We start from the raw sequence: 18,869 nt of genomic DNA, 5'->3' as shown, positions 1-18,869 counted from the left end.
AGCCGATTTAAAAACCATACGACCCACCACCTTTACCACAGAATCCAAAAAGGATATAGGTCTGTAGCAGTGAGTGCTATCTCAGTCCCCCTTTTTTAAAACAGGGACAATAGTCAATAAAGCCCATGAATCCGAGCCGCCAACCTTGACCTCCGCATTTACAATTACCATGAGTACAGGCACCCAAGTATCCACCTTCACAATATAGAGGTCTGGCAGAATCCCATCAGTACCTGGGGCCTTATTTATAGACAGTCCCAAGATACCTCTCTTATCTTTTGTGCTGTAATATAACATTGGATTTACTATCCACACCTTCCTGTCCTTCCTTGGCAGTTGGTTTAGACTGGACCATGCCTCAAAGTGGCTAACCCAATTATCCTCTGAGATATGGGCTTCCATTAGATTGCCAGTATCACCTGCTAAAAATGGGCAGGTAATGATGCTCCAAAACTTGGAACTATTGCCCAAGCTGCTGGCCTCTACATATTCTGACCAGGCCTCCTCTTTCAGGGCAGACTTGCGCTTGGGCAGGGTGGCCTTATAGGCTATTCGATGGCTCTTGACAGCCAAGGGTCTCTTGGTGTCACTCTTAAGACCTCTTCCAAACTCCGAGAGGCATGCTAGCACTCGGAATCAAACCATCTTGGTCCTGAGTGCATTAAACACCTTCCCAGTGCCCTCAATAGCATTGCTATCGCACCAGACATACAGCCAAAAACCTTCATAATATCCACTGGATTGGCTTCACTGTCTAAACAAATAGCACACTCCCTATTGCACTATGTTAAAAGGGTCTCAGGAAGCTGAACCAGAACAATTTGACCACCTTTCAGTCTCCCCCCCTTCCACAGCTTTCAGGGGAACCCCCAAGCCCACCCTGACATGCTTCTCTATCCACATCCATCCTGTAGAAACACAAACAGGATTCTGATCACTGTGTGCGCTCGCCTTGATGGAAAAATCCACAATATAGGAATAGAACTGTGTAGAGACGAAGATTACATTAATAAAAGTCTCACAACCTTTCCCAGTAAAGATAGGGGTAATATCACTTTTCTCCGGGAGCAACTTGTTCGTGGCAGATGTTACGTTAAATTCCTGCAGAATGACATTTAGTAGGGAGCCATGAAGGGTGTGTTCCATGTGCAAACTGGTGTGATGTGCACACCCTCTGTTATTCACCATTCCGCGCCTTATGTCCCCACATATATGAACATTAAAGTCCCAAGCTGTAAATACATTGGAGTAATTCTGCCCACTCAAGGGGATGTCCCTCAAACGGGAACCCATCCATGTAATTTTACATACTTCCATGGGGGGAAACTCCCACGTTGTAAAAATGTAAAAGCAGGAGCTTATTTGTCCTACTGGATAATAACATCACCTGTAGAGTGGATGAAGTGTGGGACAATATGGCAGAGCTGGCGCAAGCTGCTAATGAGACAAAGGTTATTAAGCCACCCTTGGCTCTTTCTACCATAGAAAGGGTAGCTGGCACAAAGAGAGTTTTGTAACCTTTCAAATAAAATCTGTTCTCAACATCCCATGTCCCCTGGAGGCAAATCACATTGTGGCCTTTAACAAAAAGCACCGAATCCAGATTATCAAACTTACTTTCAAGTCCTACAATGTTCCAGGAAATGCACTTGCTCCCCTTACGAAACTGAGAGTCCGAGCCCATTGGTGCACCCAAACCCTGGAGTGGGGGACATCTGAATCCTGGGAGCCAGCATCCAGTCAATTACAGCTTTCTAATGAACGCAAGGGGGTAAACTTGTTTGATGTGCTTACACCCATCATTGCTTCCTGCTGATTCATGTAATTCGCATCTTGGGAATGCCCCCGGATGTTTCCGAATAGTTTTGACTTCTATAGTTAAACTGTACAACCTAACAAAGAATACTATTTGCTATAATATGACTGTTAAAATTAAAGATGACACAATCCCCAGCCCACACTTTCTTAGCAATGCCCACCCAAGGTATCCTTTGCAGCATGATAATATGATTTTCCAACCTGGGGCAGTGTTCAGATTTAGCCAGTGCAAAACCTTTATTCTTCAATTGGTCAAAGACTTTCTTAGCGCCCGGATCAAGTCAGGGGACATTAGCTAAAACCACTACAAGTGGGGTCAACTCGGGTGGCAGGTGGACAGTACACAAACTCTGGGCGAGGTTACTAGGTTCCCCATGGCTCATCCCTCCCCGCCTTTCATCAGAAGACTTTTTGACCTGCCTATTTCAAAACCTTGATTCTGCTGGTGCTCCAAGTTTGAATAACCCCCGGCATACAGTTGACTGTCCGTACTGATACCGCTGGTACTATGCTGTTCATCACTGGAGGTACTGTTATAGGGCGGGCTGTAAATACTGAATGACTTGACCGCAGCATTACTGCCTCTGGCGCAGACCTGAGGGAACACCTGAGGCCAGACTCCACCTCGCTACCACAGGAACTGTTAGTAATAACCTTTAGAGTTGTGGAACATGTGGACGGTGGTATGTTGTCCCTTTGAAAATAACCTGACTAAATTGTGCGCCTCATTACAATCACAGATAGACGGTGTACAATTAGGTCCAGTTTGGAGTCCAGCACTAATAGCAAAGGTGCCTTAAGTGTATCAAATAAAGAAGTCATGTCCAGTCTGGGCTCTGCAAGGGACACTGAAGAAATTGGCTGTGATCAAATGCTCTTCCGGGGTTTCGCATGACTCCCCATTGAGGGGCCCTTCTTCTTTGCTGCCCTCCTCCCTTCCCCATGCCAGGGCCCACTCCATGTGCTAAGCATACTATCCAAGGCACAGATGACTGCGCGATAACCTGTGGGGCAGGGAGTAGCGTAGATAGGCAAACACTCTCCATTGGATCTTGTACAGTGTCTGTCAAACCTACATGAGGGATTTGTGCCGGTGACCCTAAATGTAAGGGGACAAAAGGAACTCAGGGTGAAATGAGGAATAGGAGATCAAGATAAACGTTGAGGGGCAACTTGATCTTTTTGTTCAAAACCCCAATGGCTCACTGCAGAAAAGCATCCATAGTGGTAACCATGTTCACAGGGTCCTTCAGGGTGGGCCCCATAGGCCTACATTTCCCCATTGTGACAACAACAAACAAACAATCCAACAACCCCACAGGGATAAACCAAATAGGTCTGTGAAGTTGTCAGGCACTCCAGATGAAAAAAATGGAGAGTCACAAAGGAATGGGGCTTTCCACTGCAGTAACAATTCAGCAGGAAGGTAGTATAACCAACAGGTCAATCGCCGGTCCACAGCAGAGCCCGCACACATGTATGATGGAAAATAAGGGCTCTTACCTGAGCAGACCTTCCAATCCTTCAGGTGTTGATCCCTGCAGACTTTTTAAGAGTTTCAGCTCTGAGCCCAGGTGCCAAGTTTTCATGCCAGTTATCGGAAAAACTGAAAAAAACAAGGGGGGGGGGGCAGCCCAGCCTCCTCCGGGCTCTGACGGGAACAGACGGGCCAGCCCTTGGCCCGTGCACGTCCCATGCCACGGGAGATGACCAGCACCTTTACAATGCACTGAGCGTGGTGTGGGTCAGCTGACAGCTGCTCCTTCTCCCTCCGCTGGAGTGTTGAGTATTGGGACAACGAGTCCTTAGAGTCCTTACAACAACAGGCAGCAGGCAGGTAAGAGAATGCAAATGCATCCATTCACATATCCCTTGACATTTTCAGAAAGGCAAATTTGAGAATAGTATCTTAAACTCCAACTATACCTTTAAATATGATTTTCAATTAGAATTCAAATGAGTGCATGAAGAATTTCTCAAATAGAGGTTTTTACTTATTAAGTGTAATAAGGTTACTTAGGGCCCAATTACGATGTGGTTTGGAAATCTTCCTGATCGAATGAGTTTGGGAATGGTTTCTGACCGACTCGGATCCGGAGAGTCGGACTGACCAAGTACGATGCATTTGGATTTTTCCAGACACGAGTCAGTCAGACTCCGATTAACTTCAATGAGAGCCTATGTTCCAACCGAATGCATGAGCTCCCATTGAAGAAAGAGGTGGGTGGGCACCCCCTTGGACCTGCCACACTGTGCATGGCTGGTAAGGGGGGACCTATGGGTACCCCCATGGGCCTGATTGGGAAGGCTCCAGGTGCATGGGGGCCCGCTATGGACCCCCAAAGTCTGATTCAGACTGCCAATTCAGAGTCGGATGGCATGATTCGGAAAGGCTGTCCGAATCCAGCATCGTACTTGGTCGTTGGGAAACGCGGCCCGTAGGGACAAACAATTCTGCATTGTACGGATCAGTCATTCCTAATGCTGTCGAGTTCGGATTGGGATATTCCTAGCGCCTAACTTGCATTGCACTCGGTTGGTCAAAAACCATTTCAATTCGGTCGGGAAGACCTATGACCGATCTGGATGGAGCAAATGCCGCTAGGAAGCCTTCCCAACCGCATCCTAATTGGCCCCCAAGAATAAGTCAATTGGAGAGATAGCCTTACAACAGTGAAAAACTACTTTAGGAGATTTTCTCTGACAGGACATGTGAAACGTAAAGACACATCCTGCTTTTCAAATACCATACATCCTGCCCTACAATATTTTAGAGCCTACCATAGTGGTCACCTCTAAATATTAAAATGAAAGGTTGAGGCTTGTCAATAGATTTGTTTTGCTAGGTCAAAATGACACTACAGGCTGTTGTGGCAGCCCTGAGAGAGGTTTGCAGTACTACTTTAGTGGGTGGCACAATGAGTGCTGCTGCCTACTAGTAGCATTTAATTTATATGCCCTAGGTAAATGTAGTACCGATTAATGGGGACTTATAAGTAAATAATGTACCAATCAGATGAAGTAAAGAAGAATTATGACCCTTTGAAAGGAGAAAGAACTTCAATTCACACAAACAAAATTCACTCAAGCTCATAAATCCCTCAAGCGAGGAATGCACATACACTAGCATCATTCACTAAAATACCACCAAACCGAAGAATGTATCGTCAGAGGCTTTATTCGTTTAAAAATAGGCGCATATTGTAAACATTACACTTCATGTTTAAAAACATTGGTTACCTTACAATTCATGGAAATCGCAGTATATCCAATGTACATTCAGATCAACAAATCCATAGAAAACGCAAAACATCCAATGTACATTAAATCCAACCAATGATACTAATCGTGACAATCACATGAACAATAAAAACAGTATATACATTTTTAATAAAAAGACATTGTACATAAAAATCTGTGATAAAAAAACATAAACATCTAACCGGAAGACCCTACTGTACAGTCTAGGAATACTGTTACAGAACCTGATCCCACTATTCACGTAGTATTTATATCCTCATTACTGTGCCTCATGATTTGTTACTAGTAATAGTTCTCGTGGTACGATTCAGTAAACTTTTATCACAGATTGAATAAATCTTCCCCTGCACATAGACACACTTCTAAGAGTAAATGTATTATTGTTTCATGAATAGGGCTGTTTGTCTTTGCAGTCTATGGGCCTCATTTTGAGTTTGGTGGACAGGGCACTTCGCCATAATCATGGTGGAGAACCGCATATGCCAAATAGATGGTAAACCTAACCAACTATGTTTAGAGCTGGGTAGACACATATGTTTCTGACGGTGATGCCCCGCGGCCTTCACCTGTGGAAACCCCACACCAATGGCTAGCCAGAAATTGGGCCGTATTTTGAGCAGAAGGTCTGATGTAGTTTTTCCAGTCGGAAACAAAGCCTGATGGTTCAGAGCTGGAAAAAAATAAACAAAGTGACGCTCACAATCTGGGTGAAAACTCTCATGGTGTCAAGGGCATTATTATCTTGTTTTTCAAAAAGTACCTCCTCCTCTGGGAGTTAGTTTAAAATAAGAAAAAAAACTCTCAGTGCAAGTAGTGGAGCTGCTGAGGTAGTGCCTCCCTCCTTTAGGGCCCATAGATCTCCACAGATATAGTGGAGACCTTTAAATATTGTGGTTGGAAGTTCTGCTGGGGTGATGAAGGTAATCACCTTCACTACCCTGGCTGCCTGCCAAACACAAAATCAGGTATGCTACAAGCAAGCACCACATTAATGGTAATGAAGAAGCCCAAGAATGTGAAAGGTACACAACAGAGTTGTAAACCATATTGATATAGGTTAAAGTGGTCCAAAAAACAGAGCTCAACTAAGTGATGTGACTCGAGTGTGCATGGCTTACGTCCATTGTGTTCAACAGCACTACCTTATTTAATGATACTTCACTTCCACTCCTTACTGAGGCCTTTCTATTGAAATATTTTGAACACAAGAGACAAAATACTTTCAATCTTTAAAAAAAATCTGCAGTGACGAGAACGGACAAATAGTTGTTAGTTCGTTTCTAAGGCACCTCAGCTCTTTCCATTAAAGAAAAAATACCATCAACAGTTTGGAGGTACGGCAACCTTAGTGACAAGCTTAAAAAGAGCTACTGAATTTTCAATAATCCCCAAAATAAGCAATGGAATTAATATAATTTCATAAGCAAGAACTGCAAAATGCGAAAAACTGGTAATAACAAAATAAAATTAAATGAAAATGAAATGTGTGCACATACATGATGATGACTAAGTATAGGAGTAATGTAGCCACTTTGAGAGGCTAACAGTACATATGGGACTGCCCAATATATTTTATTCTTTAAAATTAACTGAGGGCCTTCTTTAATGTTTGACGGATGTGTTGCTCTGTCACAAACGTGGCACTTGTCCTATCCCCTGTAAAGTGCATTATTGCCTATGGTACTTCTAATGCCACAGACAGGATATCCATCTAATTTTGAGGAGTTTACTTTCCACCAAACTCTAAATAAGGGCATGACTGTTTGAATGGTAATGTTAACAAAATATGTGTTTTGTTGCCATGTTTTCAATTTAGGAACCCCATGTTTTCTGACTCTGTTCAAACTAACAGGATAGAAAATGAAAACTTCCCATCATATTGGCCCATGTGTTGTCTTCAAAGAAAGAAAGAAAAAGCATTATTATCTTCCATAGCTTGTGCAAAGAGGCATTCTCTGCACGTTTATGTAAGGAAGCAGGAGCTAAGCACAATTGCCCCCCTCATCACTCCAAAAACACTATTAGCAATTAAAATATATCATGTAATAGGGCAGTGACAAATACAAGGACTTGTAGCTGAGAGGGGATGCTGAGCATCTGAATTCTAAATACTGAACTGATGACAGCATAGGGTATGCATCGAAACCACACATAGCTCGGCACACTAAAAATAAACCAATTCAGCCATATAAGTTGCGTTGCTAAAATCATTATAGATACTTTGATATGGGAATAGTAAAAAAATTAGGAAGGTTAATGAAAGGAAATCGAGGCCTTTTTAGTCTTGTTAAAGTTGTTTTATATAAACCACAATCCTCCTGACACTCCTTATGCAGACAAGCATGGCATAATACATCATGTAACAGTAAAATACCAAGAGAACAGATTCTATAGCAGGATTGCCTGACCCCCAGCATGCCCTGTATAAGAGCGCATAACTCACTGGCCCAGGAGTGAGAGACGCCTGACAGTTTTTATTTCCTCTGAAAAGGGTACATTTGGGCCGAGGCGAACCGCCGGATGAGGCTTCAAACTTACTGGGGTGAACACGATGTATTAGAGGAGCAGACAGTATCTCAGTTTAGGCGATTCTTCTGAATGGTCAGCTCCTGCGACAAAAGTTCATTAGTAGTACCCTGGCCAGCATTAATCATTGTGAACAGAGGAAGGTAGCGCCATGCAGCAGAGTTGCCATACCGCACTGGCTTCGATTTTGTCAGTAGCCTTCCCTCCTCTGTGTAGTAAGTTGACTTCAACTAAGATCTCTCTAATGTAGAGGTCTTCTGTGCGAAATATCATACAAGAGAGCTCAAATTGCAGTGATTATCTGAGAAATTTGAACAAATTCGGCTCGAAAGAGCACATTGCGCCAAACTACAATGCTAAGCCAGGGAACGTATCAATAGCATATCCTTCTAGACTAATAAAATGTGGTCCTAGAGAACACTGAGGGCATTTCAACAAATGGACATTTCTTGACAATTTAGTTCACGAATCATTGCCAGAGCTAAACATCTGGGTATTTGTCATGAAATTCAGAAGAAATATTGCTGATCATATGTGGCAGCCATAGCATACTTTTGAGCTTCCAGCATCTGCATTCAATTAAGTTGTTTATTGATGTAGCAGTGCTGGTTCAAGGTGTTTTAATTAAGTTGTTATGGTTCAAATGACTTCTAAAAGTTGAGTCTTTAAATTTGAATTTTGAATATTTATGATATAAAATCCACAATTTACAATATGTGGTACCTTGATTGAAATTACATTGTTTTAAACTATTGGTTCAACATGAATTCATCTTTAGAAAACCGATATTTGAGGCAGGTGCTTATCACAGGTCCCAGGGACTGTAATCTTCACCACATTGATAATATCTTTAGTTGTGTTAACATTATTGGGTTGGTAGTAATACAGTTTCACTAAAATTCGTATTTTTTCTCAACAGGTTTTAACTACCTTGTGTGATGCTTTTTCTATATTTGCTCTGTCTCTGTTGAGTTACAAGGGCTAGGACAGGGACCCAAAAGAGGTGCCATAGACGGCATCAAATATTAAAGAGTTCCCTGAAGTAGAGGTGTTTCAAGGGAGGAGATAAGAAAAATCAAAATAACAAATACATCCCTTCTGTGCAGTTAGCATGGTCATGAAATAAAATTGCAAAACAAATGGCCATAGTTTGAAATTGGACAACCTCCCCCTCCTGCCCCCCCCCCCCCAGCACTGGGATTGTTGACACGCTTCTCTGGGTGACTTTAGGCAGTGATATGGAAAAGGGGAAAGCTCCTAGTTCCAAGGCGACTACAGAAATACATGAATCCACTTTTGACACCTCCTTGGCACGTGCAAATGGAGTGGTTAGTAAAGAAATTGACCTGGGAGAATGGCGCCTTTCCTTGGACATTGGTGATTTGACTGTTCCCCCTGTTTCTGTGGCTTCCCACCTTATTGACCAACCAAGAGTGGTGAATAGTATGGCTGATTCTAACTCTGTGAGGGGCTGCCTTCAAATCGGGTACCTTCAGGGCATAAATTGGTGCACGTTAGAAGCCCAGCCACTAAGTGAAAAAGGAAAATAATATGTGCGCCCTCTCACTCGTTCAACAAGGTTTGCACATCTAACACAACGCCATCAATGTCACTTGACCTGGGTAACCCAAAAATCATCTATGGGATTCTTTACTCAATAAACGTAATGTTATATTTAAAGAGTTCAATACTCCTCTAATAGAGACAATGGTGACCTTGGAAATAGAAATCCGCAAGCTCTCCAAGTCAAATTTAAACTCTGATGTCCCTAACTTAACTGAGCACTTACCTACAGTCACAACGATCCCAGTAGATAGGCTGTACATGAAGTTCAACAATGCTTATAATCTTTTTTCCTTACCATCCAAAGAAGCCCGGACAGTCTCAGTTATATTTATTTTTATTTATTTATTTGAAGGTTTAATATAGCGCAAACAAGACTCAGCCAGATATCAGAATGCCTTACACATATTGACATACAGGGAACATCAAATCAATTTTTAAATAGTTGGGAAATAGTACAAGATATGCTAGATCCCATCTGAGGACGGGGCCTTCACAATAATACATATAGATCAAGAACAGGATTATAATAGACGATCGAGCAGTGATGGGTTTTGGTATCTAAGGCATACATTTGTTCATGAGTAGTCGTTTAATTTCTTTATTGGAGGGTGCAGTTGAAGGATTCAATCTGTTTTCAGGGGAAAGGAGTTCCAGATTCTCGGGGAGATGCAAGAGAAGGTCCTATTGTAGGTTTTCTTTTTAGCAAATCTCTGTGGTTTTAGCAGTAAGGTCCTGACACTTCTAGAAGATCCACAGCAACCCAAGAGCTCTAGCTTCTGAGCAAGGTAGCTTTTGATATTAACGTGTAGGTCTTTGTGGGTCATGCATGCAATTTTCAGTTGAATTCTTGCTTTGTAGGGAAGCCAGTTGAGGGCTTTTAAATCAGAGGTGATGTGGTTGTTTCTTTTTGATCCACTCATGATCCTTGCAGCAGAGTTGATGGAGGGCCTTAATGGGGCCGTTGTGGATTTGGACAAGCTGTAGCACTTTCATAGTCCAATCTGGCAATCACTAGAGCTTAGAAAGCAGCGTTAAAGTTCTTGGGGTAGGAGGGGTTTTAATTTCCTTAAGATGGTAATTTGTAAGTTTGCTCCTTTGGTGGTGGCGCTAATGTGCTTCTGCATGTTAACGTTCTTGTCAAGAGTTAAACCCAGTGATCTCGCTGAGTCAATGACCCGAGGTAGGCATTTGAAGGCTGTTAGTTGCTTCATTCATTCGTTAATGACAGTTGACGGTTTGGGTGGGGCGATTAGGAGAAATTCAGTTTTGAGAGTGTTTAGGTTGAGGTGGTTGCTTGTCAGCCAATTCTCGTTTTTTTTTGTAGTAGGGTTAAGTGGAGGGCTTTGGTGTCTTCAGGGGAGGAGACTTTCAAGTATCATCTCAAACTTACCCATTGCTTTGCGTGTCTGGTTCGACTTTACATACACCTTACCATTAAAATCAGGTACCTTTGGGGACTGCTGCTGAACAACCGTGTGTCTCCCTTATGCAGTTACCCCCAGATACCTGTCCGTTCATTGTGGTGTTGACTAATGTTACCAAGCATGCTGAGTCTAGGGTGGATACTACTCTGCACCTCAAAAACACGGTCTGTCATTGTCAACTCAGGGAACTGTTGACATGTACCCCGCTGCATTTTGAACTTGAGGTCCTCCTGCTTCACCTACAGGCTGTGGAATATCCCTTTAACGCTCCACAAGCTGTCCGAGAGGAGGAGTTCTGGCTACTGACGTCATCTGCTGCTGTCCTATCAGAGGAGCGTGGCACAGAGAAAGAGGAAGAGGACGTCCCATTGGGAGAGAAGGCGATCAGGAGGACAGGAAAAACCAGAGCTTTGGAGAAGGGGCCAGCAGCGTTCGAAAGACATCAGCTGATCCCTCAAAATACAGCTGATCCTGACCATCAGGAAAAGAAGTCAATGCCATGAGGCCAAAGAGAACACGCGCCACCCCGCCACTCTTCTGAAGGAGTGTGGCTGGACAAGGTACAGCACAGTTTGCAGGGGTTCTAGGGGCACTGGGTGGGGAAGGGAGGTACTTACAGAGAGGACACTGTTAAAATAGGGTTACACCAGGTGGTGGTACGTGGTGATCCCTCACAGACCCCTCCCGAGTCAAGAAGTCTAAAACCGGACAAACCACTGATTGGTGGCATTTTTGTTTTGTTTTCCTTATGTTTTCCCTGCTCAACAAGGAGAATAACGAGTCCCGTCTTCCGGCCGGAACCTCCACTGCTGGTTACTGAAGCGTTGTAGGAAGGTGGATACCTCACTATGGTTACCCCAGATTTTTTGCCTTGTGTTTAGCTGGTTTTCAACTTAGTTGGCCTGGGATCCTGCTAATCAGGGCCCCAAGCTATCTGCTCTCTCTTTAAATGGACTCCATGTACTGTAGGTACATCACCAATTTGGTACTGGACACCGTATCAGCTGCTGTACAGTGCACTATAGGTGCCCAGGGCATAGGTGCATCCAAGGCCTACCAGGGGCTGCAGCATATCTTTTGCCACCCCTGGCTGGTACTTAAATCGACACAACTGGCTGTTCACACAGCTGGGGCATGGTGGTGTACTCACCCCTTGCTTAGATATAGTATACCTATGTCTAAACCTATATCTGGACACATCTACACCTATAAGTCACTGCTATGGCAGGCCTTTACAATCCTGGAGATGGTGCTCTAGCATGAGCTGAGCCTGTCTGCAGTGGTCGGAGCCATTTCCTTACTGCTGTTCCAGTGATACTGCCATACCATATACTCTTAAGTGCATTATAATCCTCGCGGTTATTGTAACTTTGGTTTGGCTTTATCAAAACATGTCGTGTTTGGTGTCATACACTTTGGAATGCTACCCCCTCGCCAGTCCTGGTGATGGGAATAGCATCCCCCCCTTCTAAAGGGAGAAGACATGTTACTTTACTGAAAACGCGGTTAATCCTAACCAGAGCCCCAGCATCACAAAATGGATGCTGCTGCCACAGACACATGTCTGGCCTCCTGCTGCTGACCGAAACTTGGCAGAGGACGCCTGGACAAAAGGTTTCCTGTCACAGGGAGGTGTCACACCATCCCAGACAGGAGATAGTGGATTGTAGCAGGGAGGGTTGAAAGAAACTAGACACTGCCTGGGGCGCACAAGGTGTCCCTGGGCAGATTCCAGTCAAACCGGTTCTGGGGCCATCCAGCCCCAGTCCTGGTGCGAAACTGGACAAAGGGAAAGGGGTGTAACCACCCCCTTCTCAGGTCCCACCCATAGGAGGGACCTAGCAGGTAATCCAGCCCCTTGATTTGACTTAAAAGTAGGAGCTGTGCAGAGGCACATCAGATTATCCTGACTGAAACTTATGAAACGAAACTCTGGACCCTTCAACATCCCACTCGATGTGGAAGACTGAAGAATCTCCCTTGTGGTCAAGGAGTGACCACCCTGTGCAAACAGGCACCATCCAGCACCTCGATGTTTGTTTGTTGCAGTTCCCGCCGGAACTCGAGCAACAGAGATCGACAAGACCCAGCGTGCCTGCCTTCTAACAGCCTGATCCACAGTCCCTGCAGAGCTGAGACCCGTGGAGGCAACCTGAAGCGTGGGGCCGGCCATCTTGTAAAAACTACGAAGCGCTGATCGTGCAGCATCCGAGGTTTCCTCGAAGCTGTGCATTGGAGTATGAGAAGCTCCAGCCCCGAGCAGCTTGTGCACCGAAGCTCACCCCTTCACACTCGACTTTTGCATTTTCCTGCTTGGCGCGTTGGTCCGGTCGCTTGCCTGTTGGCTAGTGGCCCCAGTACAGACGAACCTTTGAATTTGCTCTGCTAGTCTGGTTGCTCCAGACTGGCCCTCGCTCCCCTGAAAAGGAGCACCCGCTCAGACCTTGCTGGTCCGAGTAAGAAGCGATCTTCGAATCCTGCGTGGGTTGCATTTCCAAGGCCTGTTGACTCTGATCTTGAAGCCGACACCGCCGACAGCGAGAACCTTTGTGGAACAGCTCGTGATTCACTCCAGGACATCCTCGGTGCCCCAGAGACCACGTGGCAGCGGAGACAAGCTTCACGACATCGACCTCATTGCGCCCGACATTGCCTGGTTCCTTCCTGGTTCCTTCCTGGTCACTGGCTGGTGACCCAGACTCTGTCCCCTCTGCTTTCAGGTACTCAACATCTTCGATCCACCCTTGGATCGCACCAGACACTTCTCTTCTGGACGCCTGCAGCATCTTCATCTACAGGCACCCTAGATCTTCGTGACTAAACCCGACACATCTTTGCACCTGTGCACCCGCTTCCTGTGGGTGAGGTAACTCTTGAACGCCGGTGCTCCTGTAGTGGTTTACACCTCTAGTGTCTAAGTCTAAAGTTTTGTCCTTCTAACCCAGTCGGAAGACTCTTAAAACTGTAACTCGATAAACTTTTACGCACCATTGACTTTGCATTGGTGCATGCTTGTGCTTTAGGCACTGCACCCGAATCCCGCGGGCTACTCCCGTCCTAACTGCTGTTAGTCCAGTGTAGTCCAAGCGATTCCCAAGGCCCTAGGCCTTACCCCCTGATCGATTAGTGATTGTTATACCACTTTTTTGATATATGGTTTGAGTGGCCACCGGCCTCATCCATAATTGTGCAACTTGTGTATGTTATACTGTGCTTTTATTTAAACGCTTGTGCTTCATTGCTCATAAAGAGTAGTGGGGATTATTCTAAGAATAAATACATATATTTTGATAGTATATAACTTGTGTGGTGTCCTTTCATTTGGTATTACAGGATTGCATATGGTAAAACAGCTGGCTTCACTCGCCCTCTGAAGTTAAGCCTTTAAGGCTGCTTAGTCCATGATACCCCTAGGATAGCTTGTCTATAAGGTTGACTTACAACCACCACCATAAGGGATTGTTTGGACTGATACAAGGTGCCCACAGAACTGTGGACATCATACATCAGGCCAACTTCTCACAAGCGTCTTGTGGCAAACGGACTGTGTCTGACTCCTCTTGAAAACCTTTTACATAGGAATAAAGAAGATGAGCTTCAATGAGACAGTTGTTGTGTACTGGTCATTTTAATTTTTGGTTGTAAGGTCCCTACCCTGGTGGTCCCCCTGACAAATTTTGGTGGAGAATGTGGGCACATCCATCTGAAACAAGAAGGATAACCTCGAGTATCAGTTGAAGGAATGACACTCTAAACTGTAATCGGCACTTGAAAAGAACGCAACCAAGTGGAGCTAGATCGCTCTGTGTTTTCCTCCGCTATACAGACTCAGGCCGAGAACATGACCAGGTTAGCGGAAGAACAAACACAGTTGCTGCTGGCGCTTGGTCAGGGAAGGGGACCGTCAACCCCTAGAATGATGATACCACTTCAGAAGTATGTCCCGGGGGATGATCCCGTTTCCTTTTTTTCTCAATTTCAAGAGGGCTGCCATGGCCAGCACCTGCCCCACAGAACGATGGCCCTTTTACATCGCCCTTTTGCTCACGTGTGAGGCCCAGGCCGCCTACTAGCTCGCCAATAGGGACGATACTGCAGCCTATGGTCACGTCAAACAGTTTTTCATGGATCGGTTGGGCGTGGAAGACGAGTCATATAGACTCAAGTTCCGACAGGAAAGGGGGGCGCCCCGGGGGATACACCTAAAACCCTGTTCTATAAGCAAAAGGATGGATCCGATTGCTGGCTCATACCACTAGAGTCCACACGCAAACAGATCACGGACAAAATATATCTGGAGCAGTATCTGAAGGCACTGCCTTATGGAACCCAGTGGTGACTTCGACAACTAGCTGGTCTGACCCTGGAGCATGCTGTGGAGATGGCCACATCATATGCTCGAGCCCAGAGCCGGAACCTGAGCAAAGAGACAGAACAAATACAAAAAGCCCCCCCACAATCGAGTTGAGTGGAGGCTTAGCAAACCTCCCTTTGAAACCAATAGAGCCCAACCAGGAAGATCTGAATCGGTTACCCCCTCATGGCCTCAATGTTTTGAATGTGGGGAGTGGAGCCATTTTGTGAGGTTTTGTAGGAAAAAGGACAAACCTGAAGAAGAACCAATGGACATTAGTTACTTGCCAGGGTCCATCCTATATGCTCAGGAAACAGGACCTGCATATTATGTAAGTGTGCGAGTGAACAATATGGTAGTAACAGCCCTTCTGGACTCATGGTATATGCACTCAGTGGCCAGAGGTGAGCTAATTCCCAATACACAGCATATTCCAGGGAGGACTGTTAGTATCGTTTGTGTACATAGAGATACGAAGGAATATCCAGTGGGCAGGATAACCCTTCAGATTAAACCAGGTACAGAAACCATAGCCAACATAGGGGTACTTCCCTCCCTTCCAGACCAATTAATAGTTGGCATAGATAAACCCTGTTTCTCTGGTCTCCTAGCGGGTAAACTGAAGCCCCCTTCCCAAATGAAAGACCCACTTCACACTCTAATCACCTCTGAGCCCTGGGCTATGGACCAGCACTTTAGAACCGCACAGGAGAACGACAACTCCCTTAGCAACGCGTGGCAAAGTGCTAGGGAAAACCAACACAATGCACAGAAAACCTTTCCCTGTTTCATTGAACAGAACGGGCTCTTATCTTGTGTTGCTAAGGAAGGAGAGGAACCCCAGCTCTTGGTTCCTGTGGGCTTTAGGGACCAGATCCTATTTTTTGCACATTCTCACCTACTGGCAGGACACTCCAGGGCAGAGAAGACCAGTCAATCTATTCTTTGCAGTTTATTTTGGCCAGGGGTATACACCCATACCAAGAGGTATTATCAAGAGTGTGACGTGGGTCAAAAGAAAAACTCATACATCCCACTGAGGGTACCACTGCGACTCCTTCACATTATTGGTAAGCCATTTGATAGGGTAGGGATGGACCTCATAGGACCCCTTCTCAAATCCTCCAGAGGATAACAGTATGTCCTCGTCCTGTTTGAGTATCCAACCAGATACCCTGAGGCTCTGCCCCTTCGGGCAGCAACGACCACCACCATTGCCCAAAGGCTGATTGAGGTGTATTCACGGATGGTTTTTCCTCGCGAGTTCCTCACGGAGCAGGGGACTCCATTCGTTTCTAGGCTACTGAAGGAAATCTGAAAACAACTAAACATAAAGCACATAAAGACCTCAGTATATCACCCACAAACAGACAGCCTCTTTGAGAGGTATAACTGAAACATAAAGCTCACCCTAAAAAAGTTACTAACTGGGGATGGGAGAGTATGCTCAGATGTGAGTCCCTTGCTCACTTTGCCGCTGGATTCAAGCAAGCCTGGCTGTAGACGGCTGAAAATGCCAGAAACCAGTCCTAGGAAGCTTGTTTCCGATCCAGGGTAGGCATGGCTTGGCAGTTCGAATGTGGACTGCACTGTTCCAATGAGGCACAGGGTCAGACTGATTTGCATATGGCCACTGGGGTGGCAGAGTGGGCTAAAGAACGGTAATGGATTAAACCCAGATCTGTTGACTGGGTGTGAGTGTTTGATTGGTTCAGATGCTCCGTCCATCACCACCCCCTTTTGTACAGCTTTGTTCGCCATAAGTTGGCAGGGTATGCTCAGAAGTGAGTCCCTTGCTCACTTTGCCACCGGATTCAAGCAAGACTAGCTGAAGACGGCTGAAATGCCAGAAACCGGTCCTAGAAAGCTTGTTTCCGGTCCAGGGAAGGCATGGCTTGGCAGTTCGGGCTGGACTGTTCCCATGAGGCACAGGGTCAGACTGATTTGCATATGGCCATGTCTGAACTGGGGTGGCAGAGTGGGCTAAAGAACGGTGATGGATTAAACCCAGATCTGTTGACTGGGTGTGAGTGTTTGATTAGTTCAGATGCTCCGTCCATCACCACCCCCTTTTGTACCCCTCTGAACCTGAGTCCTAAGCCTTCCAGAAACTGAAGGATGCCCTGACCCCTTCCCCCGTATGACTTACCCCTAACTTCCAGGAGCCCGTTATTCTCCAGACTGACGCTTCAGGGGTGGGCATAGGTGCTGTGCTTTACCAGTTAGATGCAGATGGTCTTGAGAAACCAGTTCTCTCTATCAGCAGGAAACCATTCCCTCGATAAAAAGTGTTTCCCACTATTGAGAAAGAGTGCTTAGCAGTAAAGTGGGGTATTGAGAAGTTGAAGTACTACCTGGAGGGGAGTTCTTTTGTGTTGTATACAGACCATGCCCCTCTTACCTGGCTCCAGAGAAACATGGGCTGCAACAACCGGGTCCTGAGGTGGTTCCTGGCTCTGTAGCCCTTTCAGTTCAAGGTCCGACATCGAAAGGGCAGTGAGCACGGTAACACAGACTACCTGTCCCGTTTTCCTCTTTCCCCCAAGCGGGTCAATCCTAGGGGAGGGTTGTGTCAAGGGCCCAAGGACGGACTCGGGGAACGGTTGCTGTGTACCCCACTGCATTTTGAACCTGAAGTCCTGCTGTTTCACCTACAGGCTGCGGATTATCACTTTAACGCTCCGCAAGCAGTCCCGGAGGAGGAGTTCCGGCTACTTACATCATTGAGAAAGCGAAAGAGGACGTCCCATTGGGAGAGAAGGTGAGCGAGAAGACAGAAGAAACTGGAGAATCGAAGAAGGGGCTAGCAGCGTTCGAGAGGCATCAGCGGTTCCCTGAAAAGACAGCTCAAGCCGACCGTCAGGAAAATAAGCAGACGCCAGGAGGCCAACGAGAACTAGCGCCGCCCCGCCACTCCCTTGGAGGAATGTGGCTGGACAAGGTACGGCACAGTTTACAGGGGTTCTCAGGTCACTTGGTGGGGAAGGGAGGTACTTAGAGGGAGGACACCGTTAAAATAGGTTTACACCAGGTGGTGGTACATGGTGATCCCTCACAGACCCCTGCTGTGTCAAAAAGTCTAAAATGGGACAAAGCAATTATTTGTGGTATATTTGTTTTGTTTTCCTTATGTTTTCTCTGCTCAACGAGGATGATAATGAGTCCCGTCTTCCGGCGGGAACCCCCACTGCTGGTTACTGAAACGTGCTGTGGCAAACGGACTGTTTCTGACTCCTTTTGAAAACCTTTCACATAGGACTAAAGAAGATAACCTTCAGTGAGACAGTTGTTGTGCACTGGTCCTTTTAATTTTTGTTTCTATGGTCCCGACCCTGGTGGTCCCCCTGACAGTCATTGGCTTATGATTTACATTCATTTTTACCATTTAACATCCAAGATTATGATAACATTCTTTTTGTGTGCAGAGTTGACTAGTTGGCCGCCACTCCGCTGCAATTGTGTCATCATTAATTTCAACCTCGGAGCATATAAATGATTATGCCTCACACGAAACTTCTCAGTGTGCAACTGATAACTGCCCAGTCTACATCATGAATTCTATCAACCACACTCAAGCACTTACGTCACTGATCTAAGGAGCCCGTCAGAAACCAAAAGCATCCTGTCATCTCTTACTCATAACACACCACACCGGCTTTCCCAGAACAACACTGTGTTCACATCTGCCTAGGGCTTTTGAGGTGGAGAATATTTCTTTTATGCCCTTTGGTTCGCAGACTTTCGGTGCTTGCGTTCGCAATTAGGCTCAATGGTATGCATATAAGAAAAACTGCCTCGCAAAATAAGGAATTGCAAAATTTGCGATTCTTTATTTTGCGAATGCATTTAAGGAATCGCAAATTGCGATTCCTGAAATGGAATGTATGAGGCACCCAGGTTGTGTGAATATGGCATAAGGA

The sequence above is a fragment of the Lissotriton helveticus genome, chromosome 1_1, assembly GCF_964261635.1.
Source record: "Lissotriton helveticus chromosome 1_1, aLisHel1.1, whole genome shotgun sequence".
NCBI classification, from domain to species: domain Eukaryota; kingdom Metazoa; phylum Chordata; class Amphibia; order Caudata; family Salamandridae; genus Lissotriton; species Lissotriton helveticus.
Note: the sequence above shows the minus strand (reverse complement) of the source record.